The 21962-nt window shown below is 40.4% G+C and overlaps 1 protein-coding gene and 1 long non-coding RNA gene across 2 annotated transcripts in view; both read left to right on the top strand.

Moving 5' to 3' along the window:
* Positions 1-21962, top strand: part of LOC145425230 (protein NLRC3-like) — a 611895-nt gene that overhangs the window by 532198 nt on the left and 57735 nt on the right. The gene's annotated exons all lie outside the window — the stretch shown is intronic.
* Positions 3641-6833, top strand: LOC145425280 (uncharacterized). Its single transcript, XR_013905938.1, has 2 exons — positions 3641-4016; positions 4285-6833. It is a non-coding gene; the product is annotated as an uncharacterized LOC145425280 (long non-coding RNA).

The raw sequence follows: 21962 nt of genomic DNA, 5'->3' as shown, positions 1-21962 counted from the left end.
AGTGCTGATGTGTTCATGTCAAACACTGGCTCAGGTCAGACTCCTTCATCCTTCTCCAGCGTGAGGCCGCCCTCAGACCCACAGGAGCTCTGACATTTGACCTCCTGACCCTAACCATTTTAGTCTCATCTTTAAATGCAGATCCATCCAAAATGTAGCCGAGCAAAAGAAGCTGGAAGCTGTTCTATGAATGATGTTCATACCAGAGTTTCTGTTTCCAGCTCAGACGTGTTAAACACTGCTGCTGTGCTACATTTGTCATTTCCTGCTTTCACTACCATCCATGTTACTTTAATGCAGTAAAACAGGAGCTGTAAGTCTGACATTTATTTACTGTCATCACAAACACACACAGCTGGATTAACATCCAGACAAAGGGCTGAAAAGCTGAGAATCAGCATTTGATTATTATTATTACATTTCCTGTTTATGTGGATGTACTTTTCTATCTGTCAGTGCTGAAGCAGGCGTCACTGATCACATGACTCTGAGGGATGTTTCCAGCACCTCGCTGAATCTGAGCCATGAAGGTTTAAGGTATCTGTAAAGGCAAAGCAGGTCTGAGCCTGTGTTAGCAAGCTGTACCTAATTAAGTGGCAGCAAGGACTCAGTCAGTAATGATAAGAGCCAGCAGGGGGCAGCATAGAGAGGTGAGGCGCTGTCAGAGAAGCAGGCTGACATCAGACTGGTCATATTCCATCATCTCTACCTGAAATAATCATCAAACACACGCAGAGCAGAAACATGTGGAAACATCTGGAGCTCAGTCTCAGTTTGATCCCTCAGAGGTTTACCTCAGTCCTGCTCCCCTGCTTCCTGTTTACAGCGCACACATCATGCTGTGTACTGAGAGTCATGTGGTCAAAGCGAGGCCCTGGTACTCTGACAGAGAGCTGGCACAGTTATCCTAATGTGTGACATCACTTCTAACCAGAGAGCATTCAGCTTTTACAGCAGACATCATCCTGTCACACTGAGCATGTGCAAACACAGCAGCCAACATCCTGTCACACTGAGCATGTGCAAACACAGCAGCCAACATCCTGTCACACTGAGCATGTGCAAACACAGCAGCCAACATCCTGTCACACTGAGCATGTGCAAACACAGCAGCCAACATCCTGTCACACTGAGCATGTGCAAACACATCAGCCAACATCCTGTCACACTGAGCATGTGCAAACACAGCAGCCAACATCCACAAGCTCCACCCTCCACTTAAAAGCCCAGAGCAAAACTTGTGACCAACACATCACAAACAGAGGTGATGTTCACGCTCTGTTTCTGGGTGGGAAACTCACCTGTGGGTGTGGCTGTTCCTCCCCTACAATCTCTGATCCCACAGCTGCTAAATTAGACTGAACTGAAGCCAGACTCAAACAGAAAACATCCTCAAAGACTTAGAGAGAGAGAGCTGCTCCATCTCTGGACCCAAAATATATGTTCCACCACCACGCTGCAATGCATCTTGGGATAGGGTGGGCCCACCTGTGCTTCAAATCCAGGGAGAAGCTGGACATGTTTGTGGGAGGCTAGGACTCTGGACGCCCTTTGCGGCCACGCTGTGATGTCATGGACCTCCAGAGGAAGCAGAGGCTGAATTTAAACACACCTGCTGACTTCATGTGTTCTGCTCTGACAGCTGCCATGTGTCACAGCGTGGATAATAAAGCCATCAAACTTCACTCAGCTCCAATAACACCATCAGTGTTTGATGTCCAGAGGATTCATCAGCTTTAACTATGATAGAAGCAGGAAGTTAAGATGAAGATGATAAACCACACTGAGCGACACACTGCGAGCAGGTTCGCAGAGATCTGAGCAAGAGCGAATGAAAAAACTGAGCGAGAGGGGCTGTTATTGAATGAATGAAGTCCTCACCTCCCAGCTTCAGTCAGACTGGTTCACCTGTCCCCACACCAGTCACACCACTGGCTGAGAACATGGATCAGCACTTGCACTTGAGCACATGGATAATGTGACTTGGAGCTCTTTTGGTTCAGAGACAGCAAGCAGTTAGGCAAAGAGAGAAGAACTCAGCCTGTGGGGTTCACTGAAAGATGTCATATAAATCCTCAGCACCATCCACAAGCATTTGCATTATTTGCAAAGAACATGGAGAACATCGGTGTATGAACGCAGCAGTACTCGTGTATATTGGAAAACAACATTTACAGCTACATTTACCAGAGGATCACAGACCCGCGCAGTAAACACAAGAGAGATAAACATGTTTGTGAACACAGGTTTGTTCTTACAGATTTATGACTTAATGCCAAACTATTCTGATCTCATTTTAAAATGAAACATGTCCATGTAATGACTGCATTAACCTGATGGGCCTGAGGTCAAGTTTAGGATATAATGTTCATTTCTCAAAAAGATATTTCAGATTGGTCGTACCTGATAAGTACAAAAAGTAAAAATTATCTTTGAATGGTGTTTTTGTGTTTATTTATTTCTAAATGCTTGAACTGGCCAAAATGAAAAGGTTTAGCAATGAGTACATGGCAGGCACAGCTCAGGTTTGAAAGTCTGAGAGGCTGAGACAGATTGTGCACAGAGGGTTAGTGGATATATTGGCAAGAGGAGGATGAAGGTGGAGCTACCATCATCACCATGTCGCCATATGAGGGCAGTGGGTCTCAGGAGGTTCATAAAAACAATTGTGGGATGACTCACTGTCTTACTTTTCTGGAGGTCATTTAATACTTTAGGTTCAACATTTTCCAACCTGATATCGTAACGACATCAGAAATGAGTCATTCTGTTATGCTGCTGTATCATCGATTGATATAAATTCATGTTTCTGTAGCTAATCCAAAAAAATCATTGTTGTCTTCATACATTGACAATAACTCTTTAGTCCTAAAGCTTCAAACGAGCAGGTTCATATCTCAGTATTTCACCAACAACTGAGGACACTAGAGTGTCATTCCTCAGTGCAACACAATGCAGATCATACAGTTTAACAGCATTTGACACATTTCTCTATATAAAAATGTTTCAGGCTAAAAAGTCTGTAAATGTTGACACTAGATCATATTTTCTACTCTTATGTGCACTGGAGTGGGTTGGTGATCAGTCTGTGAGGTGCTATCTAATGATCTACCAACCAAGTTAATAATCCTGTCATAAGATTTGGTTCCGTCAATGACAGAAATGGATGAACCAGTGTTGATGTTTGGTTTCAGACTGATGGCACAATGATTGTGAGCATGGATGCCGACTTTGGTCTTGGAAGAAAAAGAAGAAGTATTATTGAGCGCTTTCATGGAAACATCATGTTTGTAAGAGACAAAGATGTAGAGGAATATCTGCTGTCTCATCCTGATAGCTCCAAACCAGCTGAGCTGAGGAAATGTTGAAGGAAATTTCATGTCACTGCTCCATCACTAGTGAGGTGTTCTCCTAAATAAGTCATAGTTTTAAATGGATTGGTTATGTAAGAGACAACATTTGAAGTATTTGTGATGGAAACAGATGTTTTTGAATGTGCAGATGTTGAGTGCCCCCCCCTCCCCACACACACACACACCCCTATTTTTTATTTTATTTTAAAGATAATTTCTGTCATGTTAAAGTTATTATGGCTGATTGAGGTCTACTATTTCCTTTTGTAATTAGGATTGTAGCAACTTTAAAGCTGGAAATTTACTTCAGTCACAAAACCAGCCAAAAAAGACAGGATGTAACTGGTGTAACTGGTGTAACTGGTGTATTTGGAGCCTCCTGTCGTCATGAAATTCCCTTTATGTTTTTGAACATGATTCATGGAGAATGCTGAGTTGTTAATCAATGCTTACGTCATTAACCTACAGTCAACAATGTCACCAAATGTTTCCCAAAAATATTATGTCTCTTATCGACTCGAAACCATTGAGATGATCTTTTTTTTAAACAGGCGAGCAGATCCAACGTATGTCATCAGTGAGCTGGTGAAAAGATACCAGGACAAGAACATCAAGCTGAATTTCATATACGACACCGTGTGTGTGCCGTCCTCACATATACATGTGAGTATTTTCTTTTACTATATGACACAAGAACAACATTTCCTGTTTATAAAACACTGTTTGGTGTTTATCAGACAAATGGAGGAGGAACACCTCGAGGTATTTCCCTGGCTGTCCATGTTTATGGACATAAACTGCAGTGCCAGCTATGATTTATTGGTCAATGTACACAAACTGACACACATGTCATCCTAAGCACATGCACACACTATTCAGTCCATACTTTGATAAACTCTTGTACAGTAAACAGTAAATATGTGTTAATCAGAAATCTTTTAGAGCACACGACGGCTTCCTGGGTTTGGGCTGAACGATGGAGAAGGCATGGAGAGGTTCTGCTCCTTCCTCAGAAGATCTGCAGGAGTCACAAAGAGATGACTCTATCAGATCGACTGGAAATTCTGATTGATGCATTATTGCATTATGGGAGGAGGAAGTCATCGGATCTAGGTACACATGTTTCTGTATTAGTAGTTAAAATGACTCATTTACATTCAAACTGAGAGAGCTGACAGTTCCTACTGATAGAAGTGCAGCTCCTTCAGAGATGGGACAAAGAGGAGAAGGTCACAAGTCTGCTGTGGAGGAGATTTCTGCCATCCTGAAAGAGTCCCCGAGAAACCCGACTTTAATGGAACGTATGCTTGTAGTCGCAAGTGAATCTTTTCTCTTCCATGTTTGTCCAAGTGACTATTTCAGAACAAGACATCCAACAGTGGATGGAAAGAGAGACAGAAGCTGACAAACATGCACTTTTGAAAACGAGACCCAAAGGTTTGTTGATTTTGCCTGATTTGTTTCTTATTGGGTACTCAGGAAGCTGACAGTGGCTACTTCCTGTCTTTAGATTCTGTTCCCAGATGGAAGAGGAAGTATGTCATGAAACTGATCGGGCATTGCACAGCTACAAGCATTTCACCTCATGTCATACTGTGTATGGTTTTGTGTGTGTGATAAATACAATTTGAACTTGAATTTGAAACTGGTTCAATTCAACCAGCTCAGGTAGGATTGAATTAAACTATATTTAGTGTTTTGTTGATATTCCAATCGTAAGAGTTCAAATGTTAGCAAACATAAAGGTTAACAGTTGTGCTTAGTTATGTCGACTATATGATGGGAAAACCTTGCTGTCAGTTTTACATGTGCGTTTTTAAATGTAGATCCCTGAATCACGAGACACCCACTGCAGACCAAACACAGGAAGTTAACGTGTTAATGTTACCATTTCCAATTACGGTGCCATTCATCTAATCTGGAAATGTTTGTTTTGGGGCGGTGTTGATCTTCCTATTGTGTTTAGGCCAGAGAGTGCTCATCAAACTACTGACAGACACGCCCACATTACAAGCAGATGGTGTGAGTCTGATTTGATTTTCCAGTCAACGCTGAGAGACTGCGAGCAAGAAATGAAGCAAGGAAGAAGGATCGCTCTACTCAATCTCAAGCACTTTTTCATTGTCACAGAGGGAAACATTGTATTTTCTGCGTCACTTCCTCACAGAAAAGATATTTGTACCCATTCTGCAGGTAAACTGTTGATGGGACAATAAACAAATTTCACTTTGCAAAATGTTCTGCAGGGAGGTTGTGGTTGCTTCTTTCGACTACCATGACCTGGATGACTGAGAACCTACGCAGACACGTTCTCAGGGAAGGGCTCCACACTTATTGTACTGATTTAACTGAGCTTATTGTTATCAAGCAAAGTTTGCTTTAATGTGTCTCTATTGACAACACAAAGAATTTTTGTCACTAGTTATAAAATGTAGAAATCTTCAAATATATCTGAAGTGCTTGGTGTAAATTCAATGATTCAAGCTCCAGTTGGTTGTCATCTTCATTGAAAAATAAATATGAATAAATGATTATGATATATAATAAATAATATCATGTGTTGTTGACATGTGTTGTTGGTGTTTTCTGTAAATGTCTTTTTGAATGTAAATGCTTTGTTTGAGACAGACAGGGAGTCGCTATAAAGCTGTCCAATCAAATCCACGTCTGTAACAGAGACTGAAGAAGATTGTAACAGAGTCCAACAGTCTGCAGTGGCCACCACAGTCCACCGTCTTCACATCACAATTTCAACATGTCTGTGAAGTCTCCTTGCCCTTGGGCTCATGCCTCGATGAACAAGTAGGTAGAGTTCAAATGTGGGTTTTCAGTGAATGTATAAGTGCAATTTACTGTTACTGCTGCTGTTTGTGTTTTGTCAGGTTTGTTTCATTAACATTTCTCAGACAGAAGAAGGTGATATTCCAACAGAGCTGAAAAGGAGAGCCGTCGATTCCTTACATTTGAAGAGCAGAGCGGCTGAAGAGAAGCTGTGACTCCAACGTGAGATGGACCCTGTGATTCATCACCTCCACCAGCAACACACTGACCTGCATTCATCCATAGATGCCACTCAGGACCCTGGTTCCACAGCTGTTCTTGTTCACAGCTGCGTCCAGTTAGAGAGGAAACTGGATAATGCAATGATGATGTTCCAGCGTCATGTTATTGCTCCTCCTCCACATGCTTACCTGCCACAGTTTAACTCCGCCTCTCAGACAGTCATGTCACCTGATCTGCACGTTTTGTTGTACGATGACGTCATCTTGAAGTTGACGAGGAGAAAAACTAGTTTTGTCCTGCAGATGGCGATCTTGCACCATGTTCAGAGAGCTGACACTTTGATGATGCTGGTCTACTCAGCTTACTTTTAGCCTGGGTTGGACTCTATATGAGCAGCTTCCACTCTGGTTTCACTGTTAAATACACTTGTTTGATTTCACTTGTAAAAGCTGAAAAATAAATATTTTATTGCAAAAATATTTGTTGGTACATTTTCTGAGAGTCAAATATCTTGTTTGATTTGAGGAATGAACTGTTAAGGTGGAAAAAATGAATCAGGTTAAAATAGTGGTGCTTTAAGTCAGTGCAGATGTATAATGTAATTTAACATGTTGATAATGGTTGTAGTGGGCTTGTAATGTAAATGTGTTCTGATTAAATGTGACATTAATGGTGACGCTGCATAAACCTGATAAAACAGTTCTATTAGTGGGTCTGTGTGATCAGCATCAGTGGGTTAAACACACACACACACACACACACACACACACACACATTCAAGCACATGCATATACACACACATATACATAAGGAGGTGTGGTTTCCCGGCCAGTTTCAAGGAGGGTTAAGGATGGTTTCTCCACCGAAAGGAGGTTTTTCCTCCGCTGCTGAGGGCGTTGAGTGTTTGGTTTCTCCACCAATATGTAAGGAGGATAGAGCTCTCATTGGTGCCTATTTTGTGTGTGAACGAGTGCGGGCCAGACGTGGTCTGTGTGAGTGTGACTGATTGTTGTCTCGTAATGGGGAATAAACTGGGTAATTCTGCCTTGAAAGGGGATGAAATACATTGCAAAGTATTCACTGGGCAGCACGTAGTATGTAGATCATTGAAGGAAGAAAGTAATGAATTTGTGCACAAAGCAGATGAAACAGTGTGTGTGACTGTGTCTGACGTCACTGTGTGTGTGAGCCACAGAGAGCTGTGAAAGACAAACATCCAAACTCAGCCTGCAGTTCTGTTCTGTGATTCTACATTTGACTATCCATTGAGTTTGGTGTGCACTTCTGCTTTGTTCAGATGCAGGAGGTAGAGCTGGTCACCTACTGATCGGAAGGTTGATGGTTCGATCCCAGGCTCCTCCAACCTGTGTGTCAAGTATCTTAGGCAAGATACTAACCCCAACTTGCTCTCTGATGGATCCATCGGAGTGTGAATGCACTTAGAAAACACTGAGTACAGATACAGTTGTTGCTCCTCCTCCACATGCTTACCTGCCACAGTTTAACTCCGCCTCTCAGACAGTCATGTCACCTGATCTGCATGTTTTGTTGTACGATGACATCATCTTGACGTTGACGAGGAGAAAAACTAGTTTTGTCCTGCAGATGGCGATCTTGCACCGTGTTCAGAGAGCCAACACTTTGATGATGCTGCTCTACTCAACTTACTTTAGCCTGGGTTGGACTCTATATGAGCAGCTTCCACTCTGGTTTCACTGTTAAATACACTTGTTTGATTTCACTTGTAAAAGTTGGAAAATAAATATTAAATTATTTGTTGGTACATTTTTTGCTTCATTTGAGGAATGAACTGTTAAGGTGGAGAAATGAAGGTTAAAATAGTGGTGCTTTAAACCACTGCAGATGTATAATGTAATTTAACATGTTGATAATGGTTGTAGTGGGCTTGTAATGTAAATGTGTTCTGATTAAATGTGACATTAATGGTGACGCTGCATAAACCTGATAAAACAGTTCTATTAGTGGGTCTGTGTGATCAGCATCAGTGGGTGAAGGTGAGGCCTTGACTAGTAGAACGTCAGGTTGGTGTATGACAACACATGAGCCAACATCAGACTCCGAGCGCTAAGATGCTCAAGATCAGAAGATCCAGTGTGACATCATCATTACCTGGCAACAGCAGCCCTCAGCCCATCTGACTTTATTGGAGGATATTTACACCAGCAACACGGTTTAGTTTGATATGACGGATTAACAACATGCTGTGATATCCAGTTCATCTGTAATAGATACTGGATCTAATCAGTCAGCAGATATTTGATCACCTTATTTATAACTATACTAGAAACAAACACAACTGTGTTGGTGATTCATGCAAACTTGCATATCAGCCTTTTAAGGTTTTGTAGTATTGAGAACAAAGAGGTTGTGTTAGGGCTGAAAAGCCCGACTTGTTCTCCTCTGCAGGTCATCAAATGCACCACAGAAGTTTGTATTTGCAGAAGCCTGTATATGTTTGATGGCTTTATTATTCTCTGTTCAAAGACAATAAATGTGGAAAATGTCTCATGTAGTATCAGCGTCATTTAAAAATGACTGCAAACATTTAGAGAACATGTGCTGCTGTTTGTCCTACATGTCCAACACTGAACTAACCCTGAAAACGTGATGGCAGGTGGCAGATTGGAGTTCACATGAAATATCGGCTGCATGAAGACTGGAAAATATAGATGATAAAAATATGCAGCCAAACATTTGTGGACATGGATAAACTATCTGATCCAAAAAGCAGGAAGTGACACAGCTAGAAAATGAAAGTGTGTAACAGCTGAAGTCAAATGTAATGCAGAGTTGAATCTGCACTTGGATCCATCTGTGAAAGGTCCACATGTAGGGATCATGTGACATATTTTCACTTGCAGAAATGGTGCTGTGTGATTTCCAGGCTGTGATATAAAAACTAGTTCCTAATGGCAGCGATTCACTCAGTAAACATGTGTTTCCTTCACCAACCTCACACACAGATCCAATAAGATCAGGAAGTGGGCAGTATAGTACAATATGTGTTATTTTGTGCTGTACTGCCAAACTAAAGATCTGCTGAAGTGTTGGAAATGATTCAGATGTTTATTTTGGACGATACAGCAGAAGATCAAACATGAAAGTGGAGATAACACAGAAGACATGCAGCAAAGGGTCAGAGGTCAGACTGGGCCACTGGATTCAACAATGAGCCAATGATCATCAAGCAGTGACTAAAGCAGAGCCCTGACGTTCTGACATTCATCACACAGTTAGAACAAATGTCTGCTGATGACTTCATCTCATGAAACGACTGACAGATGTCAGTTCATTGATCAGCTGAGCTGCTGCTGCTGATCTTCATCATCGTGCACAGAAACATTCAGCTTGTTTCAATCAGTAAATAACTTTGAGCTGTTCCCACTCAAAATGCTGCCAGAACAGTGATCATTGTTACTCCCCTCGAGTCTTAATGAAGCTCAACTTGTTCTTTGTGTTTAAACTGACATTTATTTCGGACAGGAGGATTCTTCCACATCTTAACATGTAATGATGTCCAACCACAGCCGATACAATGCCGTCAGAACTAAAAGGAAATACAAACTTAAATGAATATTCTTACTAAAGTCCTTAAGCATTATATACAACGAAACATTCCAACAAAATGATCAATAAAGTACACATTACACCTCACCTCACGATGTGTTTCATCCATTTCATCGGCTGGTTTGCTGCAATAATGCCAAATAATTAGCAACTCTATAAATAGAAGGTAGTTCTGCAAAATCACTCAGTAGGATGTTTGTTCTAATTTGCTATGAGCTCAGAGCGCATAGCAAATAAAACTAATAGGCTATAAAGAGGGATATGAACATATTTATAACTTACCGGAATGAAAATGTCTGGAGCACCAACAGATATTTGGAGATGGAAGAGAACTGCACGTCAGCTCGTCTCACAGCTGCTATCCAGGCTGGACGCCTTCGTTTGGTAACATCGATACACGAGCTGCCTCAGGTTGGGAAAGAATGAAAAGATAAACCCTTTTCAAGCTTATTCTCTTGCCGGTCGTGTGATCGAACATTGCAGCTGACCACACAGCAAATACGAACCATGGCTGTTGTGTGTGCCTTCGCTCCCTTTTCACTTGCGCTAGACCCCCAAAATGGCAGATCGGGCCAAAATCCTTTCCACGCCCACCCCCGTGACATCACGCTCCAAAGCCCTATAGTATACAGGGAACAGTGACAGGCACAACAGAAACTGTTAAACTGACAAAGAAAGAAAAACCTGATTTTACTCACAATCTGGAAGTTGTGTCCTCCCTATATTAAAGCTGCTGTACAGAATCTGCAAAACAAACTGGGTTGAAACATTTTTGACCCTCTTTAACAATATTCCAACATAACATGATCATTGATCGGGGAGATTAAAATTAACTATATATTTTTATGTGGTTCAGCCACAACTCTACTAAAACCTCAGCCAGTAATAGGTCGGCTAACTTTTGGACCGTCCAGTTGTCTGTATGACTGCCGCAGTACGTGCACCACATTTGCACACTATCAGAAAGCACCAAACAGCCCTGGTGGAGTGAGGAGCTGTAAAGAGAAGCAGAAGCTCTGTTTCTAAAAATGTTTTAAGCTGGTTTCAAAGATTCTGTACTGCAGCTTTAAATGTTTTCCAAAAGCACACAGACACTTATCAGTGTTTCTCACACTTTTTACAGTGTGGACCACCTGATAAAAATGTCAAGCTCTCCTAAGGACCACTATGAAAGCATGAAACTCATAAATCTTACAACACAAAATTAGTATTATTAAATTAGTAAAATTAGCATCTGCAGTAAAGATTTTTTCATACATCGTATACATTCTACCACAGGCAAAGTTGCCTCCATTTTTATATATATTTTTTAAATATTTTGTAATAATTTATTTGTAATAATTTATTCTGTTTCGGGAGTGTTTTTTATGCATCTGTATTATATTATACACACACATTAAAAGTGAATCTCTGTCCAAAAAATGCACTCAGTTTACTTTTTACTCACTGTGAGCATCATTCATTATTCTCCCAGTAATTAAGGTTAGGATATGTATTTCTTTTATTCTAATCCATTCTTCTTTTGCAGCATTTAAATAACCTTGATCAGATTTGATGGTTTTGTTTCAAACTTTTCAAAAAGTGTTTTGCTTTTCTTTCACAAATGTTGGGATTAAATTGTGTTAAAATGTACAAAACAGTGATGTCATGTTTTGTGACGAGGACCCAGGCACAGAGAGACTTGATGAATTTAAGAATCTTATGATTTAATAAAGAAATTTGCAGACTTGCACAGAGATGGTAAAATTATGATGACTGATAACGGAGACGAAGACAACAGACGATGAGGACAGGGAGGAACAGGGGTTTACATGCACCAAGGAGACAGTCAGAGAGAACTCGGGACAACTGGAGGCATTTAGGGATGCAGGGACTGACAGAGATGGGGAAGAAGTCTCATTGTGACAAGTAAAGTTTATCTTGCCTGGCTGGGCAGCTCTCCTGGTGCTCAGCACCCCCAAAGCTCTGATCCTAGAATCGCCCCTGTTTCAACTACTTATTGTTTCAAACTTAACTATCTAATAAAATGAACTTAAATGCGAGAGTTGCCTATGACGGCAGCTGCAATCATTGTAGAACTCCACAAACATCACGTGTTGTTTTCCAAATGTAAGATCAGCAAACACACAGAAACTTCCTGTTGCCACACACGGCCTCTAAAATCTCTTCCACGCTTTCTGTCTGAAGTCCACTCTCTGTGTCGGATCCACAGGAAACAACAAGATCTTATTAACATGCTTTTCAATGTGTCTCCTTACAAAAAGTCCAACCAATGAACAAATGTGTGTATTTGTGGAGGCCGAACAAAAGCATGACACATTTCTCTGTTTCTATAAACTGGTGTCAAACACAAACATGAAGAGTTTCACTGACAGACTCCAAAATGCCCCCACAGTGGATCAAAGGGAAATCCTACAGTGTGGCCAGAGACTCTTAATGGCTCCAACATCAACACATCCACAATGTTGGATCCAGTTCTGCCTCACAGAGTTACTAAGACACACCCTCTGCCAGCATCACAACAGCTCCACCTGCTTCACCTGCCTCCTCAGCATCTGTACACCTGAAGAGAAAAGAAAGGCTCCAACAGCTCAAATCTACAAAGGATTCATGAAGTTTCATCCAACAATAACATGTTTGCCTTCCACAGTGGGCTGTTAGACACCACTGTACCTCTGCCATTTCAAAAAGAGCAGCTTGGGAACATTTTGGCTCCAAACACTTTGTGTTTAAGTTCTTTGTTTTCTTTGTGAAGCCGACAACATCTGGAGCTTTTTGACCCATAGAAACATCATTTTGTTCTTTAGATGACAGCAGATTGGGACTGAATAATCAATCACTATCAAACCAATAAAGACAAACATGCTGATTTTACAGGAACTTTGTTGGAGAAGCTGTAAAGACATGAAACTGGTGGAGATCCCAAACCAGTTGATAGTGCTGATTATTCCAAATAAAGCTGTTTCCATTTGAGATGAAATGACTTTCTGTCCTGATATATAATGAAGATGTTGTTGTTTTTGAGCCCCTGTATTAAAAGTAGTTTAAAGTCAGCTTGAGTTTGATGTCTTTATGTCAAAGCTGCTCATGATGTTGAGCTGCTGATGGAATAAAAACAGTGAAAAATCTCCTCAATATAAAAGCATGTAGTCCAGACTTAAATGTAGCCTGTTGTTAGCTGAGGTCCACACACAGTGTTTGACAGTGTAAAGTGTGTGAAAGGGCTGCTGGTGGAGCTCACTAGGATGAGCAGGTGACCATGTGCCACGAGGTGGAGAGCAGCTGGCCTGGTTTGATTCTGACCCGGGCCACGCCCCCTTTCTTTCTGCTTTGCTGTCACTTATCTTCACTGCTCTGTCCAATAAAGCTGAAAAAGGCCCCAAATCAAAGAAATCTGCTGCAGCCTCTGAAATGTCGTCTGTTTCCTTCCAGAGGCCGACGGCTTTTTCACCGTCATACATACATGAAACTATCAAAGCTGACAATCATTTCATTCCAATAACATCTAATGGTACATATATATAGACACAGGACTACAAGTAAATGGCTCTCAGCATCTGGCTGTGGTAACAAATGTCCCTGTTTTGTGTTCAAATTGTGTGCATGTTTTAGACGTGTGTCACATGTAGAAACTCAAAAATCCCACAATGACACAAAGATTGGTTTGACACAACTGTGCAGCTGTAAGTTGTTTCTAATGATTCATTGAAGCTCTTCTAACATTCTGGAGACGATCAGTACATGAATCTGTTCAACACGACAACAATTTGACTCATGAAGCATGAGATTCTGTTTGTCATCTTGTCCAAGTCACTAGTAAGATGAAAGTGATACATAGACTAGTGGACGAATATTATTTTGGAGGACAGATGGTTGCATCATAGAGGAGAAAACAGGATGCTGATGAGGGGTCTTGAATGAGTGAGCTGATTGTTGAGTTTCTGATGTGTGAAGAAGTTTTAACATGGCACACATTTGGTTACATGAGAAGAAAGTCGTTATGTGATGAGACAACAGGGTTATGTTGTGTGGTGTGAGGTGTGTGGCTGAGTGGATGAATGTTTGAGATTAATCTGGCTGATGATTTGTCTTTTGTTGCAAAGTTGAACCTGCCAGTTAGGTTTGGTATGATTTCCCCTCCTGGGATGAAGAACACGTGTCATGACTTAACAAGGCCTTTCTTTCTTTTTTCCTTTTTATTCTGTTGCTTTCACAGTGCACTGAAAGTTTGTTGCTAAATCTCTGTCATTTAAAGCACATCTGAACATTTGAACAGGAAGAACTACACAACATGTTGTTGGGAACGGTTGCAAAGTGAGTTTCTCCAAAATTAAAATGGGTTCAGGAGAAAGCCACTTATTGGGGCAATTAGGAAGCGAGTCCCTGTCTGAAAGGATTCAGCGGTGATCCAGTCTAAATTCTTTTTCTTTTTTTGAAATGGCGTCATATTGCTGAGGGTGGAAACGAAATGCGACGATAGATTCCACTATCAGCACTGAATGAATAAATGAATAAAAAATGAGTAAAAATGGGGAACTGACTGGACTGCTGAAAGCTGACAAGAGTTGACTGACTTAACACCACTATGCAAAGGTTAACCCCCACCCAGATGTGACAAAGGGGTGGATGTATCTCTGTGTGTGTCTTTTGTTGCAGGAGCAGGAGGAGACCAGAGGAGGAAACGTTGGGTCACATGACTGTGTGAACTCTGCAAATTTAAGCTTTTAGCTGTAATTTTTCTGTGTGTCTGTGAATTTACCAGCAGTGTGTTATTCATGATCCTGTATTACTCACAATGCAGATGTCACTGTGAGAAAGTGTGTACACACCTGCGCAGCTCTAACATTTACATTACTTTTCTACAGCAGAGGGTTAATCATGTGATTTGATCACGTGATTTACAGCAGGACACAACTTAATAATGTTTTTCTACCACAGGATTACTGAGTTTTTGTGTGAAGGAAACTGTGTTGACAGGCTGTATGTTGGTGATGAAATTACACTGTGTTGTTGAGGAATGTGAATATTACAGTGGAGATGTGAATACAGTGTGAGAGACATACTGTGTTGAAGCCAGTGTTACTTCTTTTACAGCAGAGTGTTAACTTTATGACCTTTTACAGCACCTGTGGAGTCTGGTGACCCAGGCCTGACCTAGGATGCTACTGCTAATGTTTCTCTAATGTGCTTGTAAAGGATTCAGCACAGACAGACAAGTGACAACTGAGCAGATGTGCAGGGTTATAGAATAGTTAAAATGGGGCTCATTATCTGACCACTATTGAGCTCATAGTGATGAAACAAGTGAGTGACAAACTTCAGGAAAGTCACTGATTACAATGTGGGATGAAGTTGAGATGATCGATGATTTGGAGCAAATTATGGCACAAAAGCAGGAGTTTAATGATTTAGAATAAACCTGCAATGATACTTGTCTCTGTGATGCTGAATACTTTATGACTCTTATGAGCTACAGTTGTTTGCAAATGTGAAGTTTGTTTTAACTTACAGGGTTTTGTCTACAGGCAAGGATACAGGCTCCGGGTGGAGCTGGGAGTTGAACAATCTTAACATTTAACCACTGACTAATGTTTCTTTGACACAGGGTTACAGGTTTGGAGTGGAGCTGCTCCAAGAGAAACCCTGGAGAATTTTTCAGAGAGAATGTGCAACATTCTTGTGCATGTCTCATTGTGTGGAGTTGACACATGGCGAGAGCCGTGTGGCAAAAGAGGAGTGTCAATATTTTAACTTGCAGATGTTGTGACGTGCCCTGAGAAGGAGTGACTGTGCTCTGCCCTAATTCTTCAGCGGCGTTGGAACAGAAGCAGAAGGATGAAGGGAGCGTGCCAAGCTCTAATCGACGGTGCAGAGAGGAAGTTCAGCGATGGAATTGTGATTCTGTGAACAGCACAGACGCCAGGGGACTGGGAAACAGCTGACAGCACTTTTCCCAAGGATGAAGATCACCTAAAGTGTGTCACTGTGCCATGCAGACTTGATACTGCAGAGGGGCTTTTGTTTACATTTGCATCATGTGTTACACTTTTTTAATCTTTCATTTTAAATTGAAACTAACATTTAAAAACATTTGGTACAATGTGGAAAGAGGAAGAGTATTTCCAGCAGGAGCAGAAACGTCTGACTCAGCATGACGATGCTGTTGGTGGATACTGAAGAGCTCAGCCTGTCAAGACAGGATTAGGTTATCGTTTTTAAACATGTTTATTCAATTATATTCTGAGGCCAGTTATCTGGTATAATCTTTGGAAGTCTATTAAAATAAAAATAAAATCAGATGTGTGGTCTTTTGGTTGTTTTTGTTTTGTTCAATAAGCAGATGTTGGTGTTTCAGCAATGCAGTAACTTAAGTTTAAAAGGCTTGTTAGAAACTATGAAACACATCATACAGACTTGTGGACATTAGAAGACGACTAATAATCATCATGAATAAGACTAAAGGCAGGAAGGTGTCCTTTATAACTAATAATATTAATAACTAGTAATATTAATATCATAGTCTGTCTGCAGCTGAGACAATACAAACTCAAACTGTGGGGAGAAGATTATATCACTTCAGTTTAAATTGACCTGGAAGCGCCACATTTTCACAGACTTCTTTATTTACAGCATTTTTTACGTGCTGTAGAGATTATACAGTTAGGTCCATAAATATCTGGACAGAGAGAACTTAGTTTCTGATTTTGGTTCTGTACATACACTAAAATCAATTTTAAATGCAACAACTCAGATGTGTTTGAAGTGCAGACTTTCAGCTTTAATTCAGGGGGTTGAACAAAGAGATGCAGAAAAATGTGAGGAACTAAAGCATGTTTAACACAATCCCTTCATTTCAGGGGAAATGTAGAGGAAAAATTAGAAAAATTAAATAACTTAATTAAATTAATTAAATAATAAGATTGTCAGCTGGTAACCAGCTTCATGCGACCGCTTATCCTGGTCCCAGTGTTAGGGTCAGTGAATCCAGTTAACAGAAAGATATCCTGGATATACTTGACTGACTTTTTAGACTCAAGATTAATAATCATAATAAAAATTATAGTCTAACATCCAGAAATCTGTACGATGTGTTTCATTATGTCTAACAAGCCTTGTACAGTTAAAGCTAACAATTACTACATGACTGAAACACCAACATTATCTCTTTTATTAAAATATGCATATTAGGGCTGGCATCGTCACTCATGTCTAGAATCGATTCGATTCAATTTGATTCAATTTGAATCGGGGAAATTTTGCCTCAGACAGTCAGAAATATTATAATTCAGGTCATGCATCAGTACATTTCTATATTTTTATATCTATAAAAAGAAATCTGACACTTGCGAGACTTTATCAAAGGTGTGAGCGTCACAGCAGATGCCTTTGTGTCAAAGTAGCTGAGGATCAAACAGAAAAACATGAAGGTTTTCCTGGCCTGGGATGTTATACAAATATTCTGCAGTACATCAAAAACAAAAGAAAACCATTAATGAACATATGAACATTACCTGATGCTGCTGACGTGAAGCAGAGCAAAGTTACAGAGGTTTGATTACAGACACAGCTGAGCATTTTGCAATTTTGCATCATTTTAACCCTTGTGTGGTGTTCATATTTTTGTTACTCAGCCAGTGTTCATGGGTCTGGTGGACCCGCTAGAGTTTTGGCTTTCCAAATTAACACTATCAAACAATTTTATGTTAAATTACTCAACAGATGTTTACTTCATCCCAATTACAAGCCATATGAATAGCAAACATGGTTAATTTTTTCCCTTTACCTTTGTTAGATCACATTTATGAATTAATGTGCTTCTCGTTTTTTTTTTTGTTTTTTTTATAAAATGTTATAAAAAAATTAATCAGTTATAATCAAGTGGAGTGAGTGGAAAGACACAACACATTTACACGTGAAGCAATATGTTTCACAACTAAATGGGATCAGCTGCTCATCAATGGTGACATTGGGCCCAGGGTTGTAAAACAGGGAGAGGTGGTGCACACACTTATCCCACACTGTCCTGATGGCAGCAAGCTTGTCTCTCTGCCGTCGAGCTGATCTGTTGTCTCGGTTATCAAAACTGATAATCCTGGAAATTTTGTGGAAGTTTTCCAGAGACACTGATGCACGGAAAGCTTCTTGCCGGTTTCTGCATCCCACAGGGATTCTGTGGATTCCCCTTTGGACCTGAAAACTCCTGCAAGGATAAGAACCCCATAGTAGGCCTTTGGGGTTCTTAGATGAATTTGGTCCATCTCCTTCCACCTCTCTCCAAAAACACACCTTCCTTCTAGATTACTGCAATCCAGAATAATTTTCTGGATGGAATCTGGGATGAAAAGCTCAAATGAAGACTTGATGTCCTGCACATGAGTAACTGTCAGCCGTGTTGGCCCTGGCTTATCACAGTAACAGCTCTGCAGGGTGGCTCATTTCTTGGGCAAGAAGACCATTCAATTTCACCAGTTATTGACATCCATATTTCTTCACTTGCTGTCTGGTGGGCTTGTTCTGGTCCTGGAGCTGGCTGCAGATGGAGTACTCATCTTCGTTTTGTTACTAAATGGTGCTCAACTTCATCCTCTTCTTCAAAGTCACTGTCAGACTCTGAATTTTCAGAAATGTGAAATATTCTGAAACCTCTTTGTCAACATCATCATCCGAAGCCCCTCTCTCTTCCAAAATCAATTGGATGGCCCTCGCAGCAGATAATCTTTTGCCATCTTGATCAGTTGTGATAAAGAACCACACTGGCAAAGTCTTATTTGTAGTATTATGCCCCTAATTTGCAGGTGGGACAGGGTATGAGAAAATAAAATTAGGATCCCTCAAGAAAGAGGGTAAAATGTGCGGGAATGTAAGAGCAGACGGTGTTGATAGTTGAATTTTCAACAATGTTGCAACTTTGTGCGGAGCAGGAGGGGAAGAAAACACTATCAGCAGCACCAGAAAGGAGGAAGACAGAGTGTGGGAACACAGGACCTACACTTTCAACACTTTTATTAGACCTGGGTCCAGTGGACCCGAACACCTTGTATGTAATGTAAATGCGTGGGGGGAGGTACAGTATGAGGTCATTGAAAATTAGTTCGGATTTATGTTCTTCACAGAAAATAAGCCAAAGCCAATGAATTTCAGGTTGAAAAAATAATTAATTGTTTAATTTTTCTTTTGAGAAAAACTGAAAACGGGTCTCACAGACCCGAACACCATACAAGGGTTAAAAAGTTTAAATTTGTTCAGTGTTGAACGGCAGAAACGAGGCTTTGTTTTCAGAAGTAAGTAAAAGAAAAAAAACAGCGGCCGACAGGCTGTAAGAACGGTAGACTTGTGCGTAACAAGCAAGCGAATAATGCAGAAAACAGGAAACTGTTCTTGAAGTAGAGAGAGAGAGAGAGAGAGAGAGAGCTGTGCATGAAGTGTGATTTTATCCTGGTGGCAGTAAAACAATCAGAGGGAATTCATGACGATGTTTATGTGAAGCGTAGTTTGGAGCTTCTTTTGCTGCTGGTTTACTCAATATTGTTTGGAGAGAGATCAAACCTGCAGCTTCAGAATCAGTGCAAAAAGGGCGTAAACACAAAGCGCGGAGCCGCCGAAACATCAGAATCAGCGAGCTGTCGGCTTTCAGCTCGTGTCCGTGCAGTCAGGTGAGAAAGTCACATCTCACTGATTCTGATGCGTCGGCGGCTCCGTGCTTTGTGTTTACGTCTTTGTGCAGAATCCGTGTTCCTGCTCTCATTTACTGTTTTAGCTGTTTGGTGGTTGTTGAAACTTTGGGAGGTTTAACCTGAGATTCTGGCGTTTTGGCCAAAATAAAATTTATATTAAAAATCGATTCAGGGTTTTAATGAATCGATATGACGTTATCCAAGCGAGAATCGATTTTAATCGATAAATCGATAATCAAAACCCACCCCTGATGCATATACACGGGTCACACTGCTTATTGAAACCCCCCAAAGATAAGATCTTAATCAGACAGGTTTTTGTTTTTTGTTTTCAAAGTTTAGACTTTGCTTCTATTGGACTTTTTATCAGTAACATGTGCTTACTTTTTGCAGGAACAGTTGAAACTAACATAAATAAATAACTCCAGAGGTGATAGTCAGCAGGAGGTTTACAAGTTGTGGCCGCGTTGTCGGCGGTATAAGCTCAACCACTTGCAAGGTGAGCTGGCAGACATCACTGAACTCATCAGAGATGATTAGGTTCATTTTGACAAAGTGAGCAGATATTTAACCTCCTAGGACCGGGCGTCCACATATGTGGACATCACATTTTGGGTTGTTTAGACCAAAATACTACATTTTTTGGGGGGATTGTTTTTGTTGTTTTTGGGGGATTTATTGTTGTTTGGATTATTTAGCATCACTGTAAATAAATGCACTGACCTCATCAAAGAGTCCAGCATTTGGGTCCTCCTTCCCCTCATCATAGTCTGCCACGCAGGCCGTGACAGAAAAGCCCACTAAAAGAACGCCCACCAGACCAAAGCAATGGTTTTGACTTGATCAGCATTAACCCCGCCCCCTGACTTTGATGGGTGAAGCTGACAAATAAAATGTATTTATGAACAGCGATGCAGGGCCAGGAGTAGCAACGTGAATTAAATAAATACATCATTAAATAATTCATTAAATGTGTCAGTAAAATAATTAAAATAGAAAACAAACCAATAATTGATTAAATATGTAATTAACTAATTTGAATTGTATATACACAAATAATGAAACATTTTAAATGAAATTAATGGATAATTCATTATTAATATATTTCTTTAATTGATTATGTACATTTTTAAATTAATTACTGAAATAATTAATTCATTAGTGATGTATTTATTTAATACAACCATAAAATACCATAAAATTGCTAATTTACTCAAAATAAATTTAAGACATCAATATTAAAGGTTAAATTATAATAATGAATACATGCAACTATAACTAATGACATAAAAATGAGGATTTCTTAAGCTAAAGCCAAAGTGCTGTCTCATTTTTCATGTTACTCTCAAATGTTTTCCCTAATAACAAGAACATAATTACACTTTAGCCACAAGAGGGCAGCAGCATTAATATAAGTCACATGTATATAAAGGTACAGTGATTATATTACAGTGATTTTGACAATAACAAAACAGAAGTTGATGGCAGTGTGTTTTTCCATGACAGAATAATTACGCACACCCCACTTTGCAGTTATTTATTTATAAAAAATGTTTGGAATCATGTATGATTTTCGTTCCACTTCTCACGTGTTCACCACTTTGTGTTGGTCTTTCACGTGGAATTCCAATAACATTGATTCATGTTTGTGGCTGTAATGTGAAAAAATGTGGGAAAGTTCAAGGGGGCCGAATACTTTTGCAAGCCACTGTAAAGTTCACTATCAGTAACATCATAGCACCACCCAGCTGTATAGAAACTCCGTCATGCTAGCTAGTACACAGTATGAGTTATTGTAACTGAGTGTAAAAAGTCAGCACAAGGAAAATAAACTCCACCTAAACTTGGTTTATATCTGACCCAGATAGACTGCAGGTCATAACTTCTTACCTGAAGTTCAGTTCACCTGACACTCGGACCGGCGGCCGCCTCGGGTCTCTGCTCCTCCTGCCTCCCCTTTCCCTCATCCACCTGCTGCCTTTGTGGAAGCTCCGCCAAAGCCACCACCAAACAACTGACTTATTTTTACACATCGACCAGCATCCGGCCAATCCACCAGCTTCCATTGTTCATGCCATTACAAAAAAATAAAAAAACATCATCAGCCCATAAAAATGAAAAATCACCATCAGTATGCCCGATGGCCAGTCCAGCTATGGTCGTGCCATCAGTTAACCCTTCACGTGCCAGCTGTGACACACGTGCCCAGGGTTGCCGACCCCTGCTCTAAAGCATCTGATTTGGATTCCTGAGATCAAATATATTTTCCTTTGGCTTTGTTTTCTTCCCATTTGTGGCTTTAATGTAGTGTTACATCCTGTTTGTTTGCTTCCATCTGTATACA

The sequence above is a fragment of the Astatotilapia calliptera genome, chromosome 3, assembly GCF_964374335.1.
Source record: "Astatotilapia calliptera chromosome 3, fAstCal68.1, whole genome shotgun sequence".
In the NCBI taxonomy this organism is placed as follows: Eukaryota; Metazoa; Chordata; class Actinopteri; order Cichliformes; family Cichlidae; genus Astatotilapia; species Astatotilapia calliptera.
Note: the sequence above shows the minus strand (reverse complement) of the source record. Positions and strands in the feature narration are given on the sequence as shown.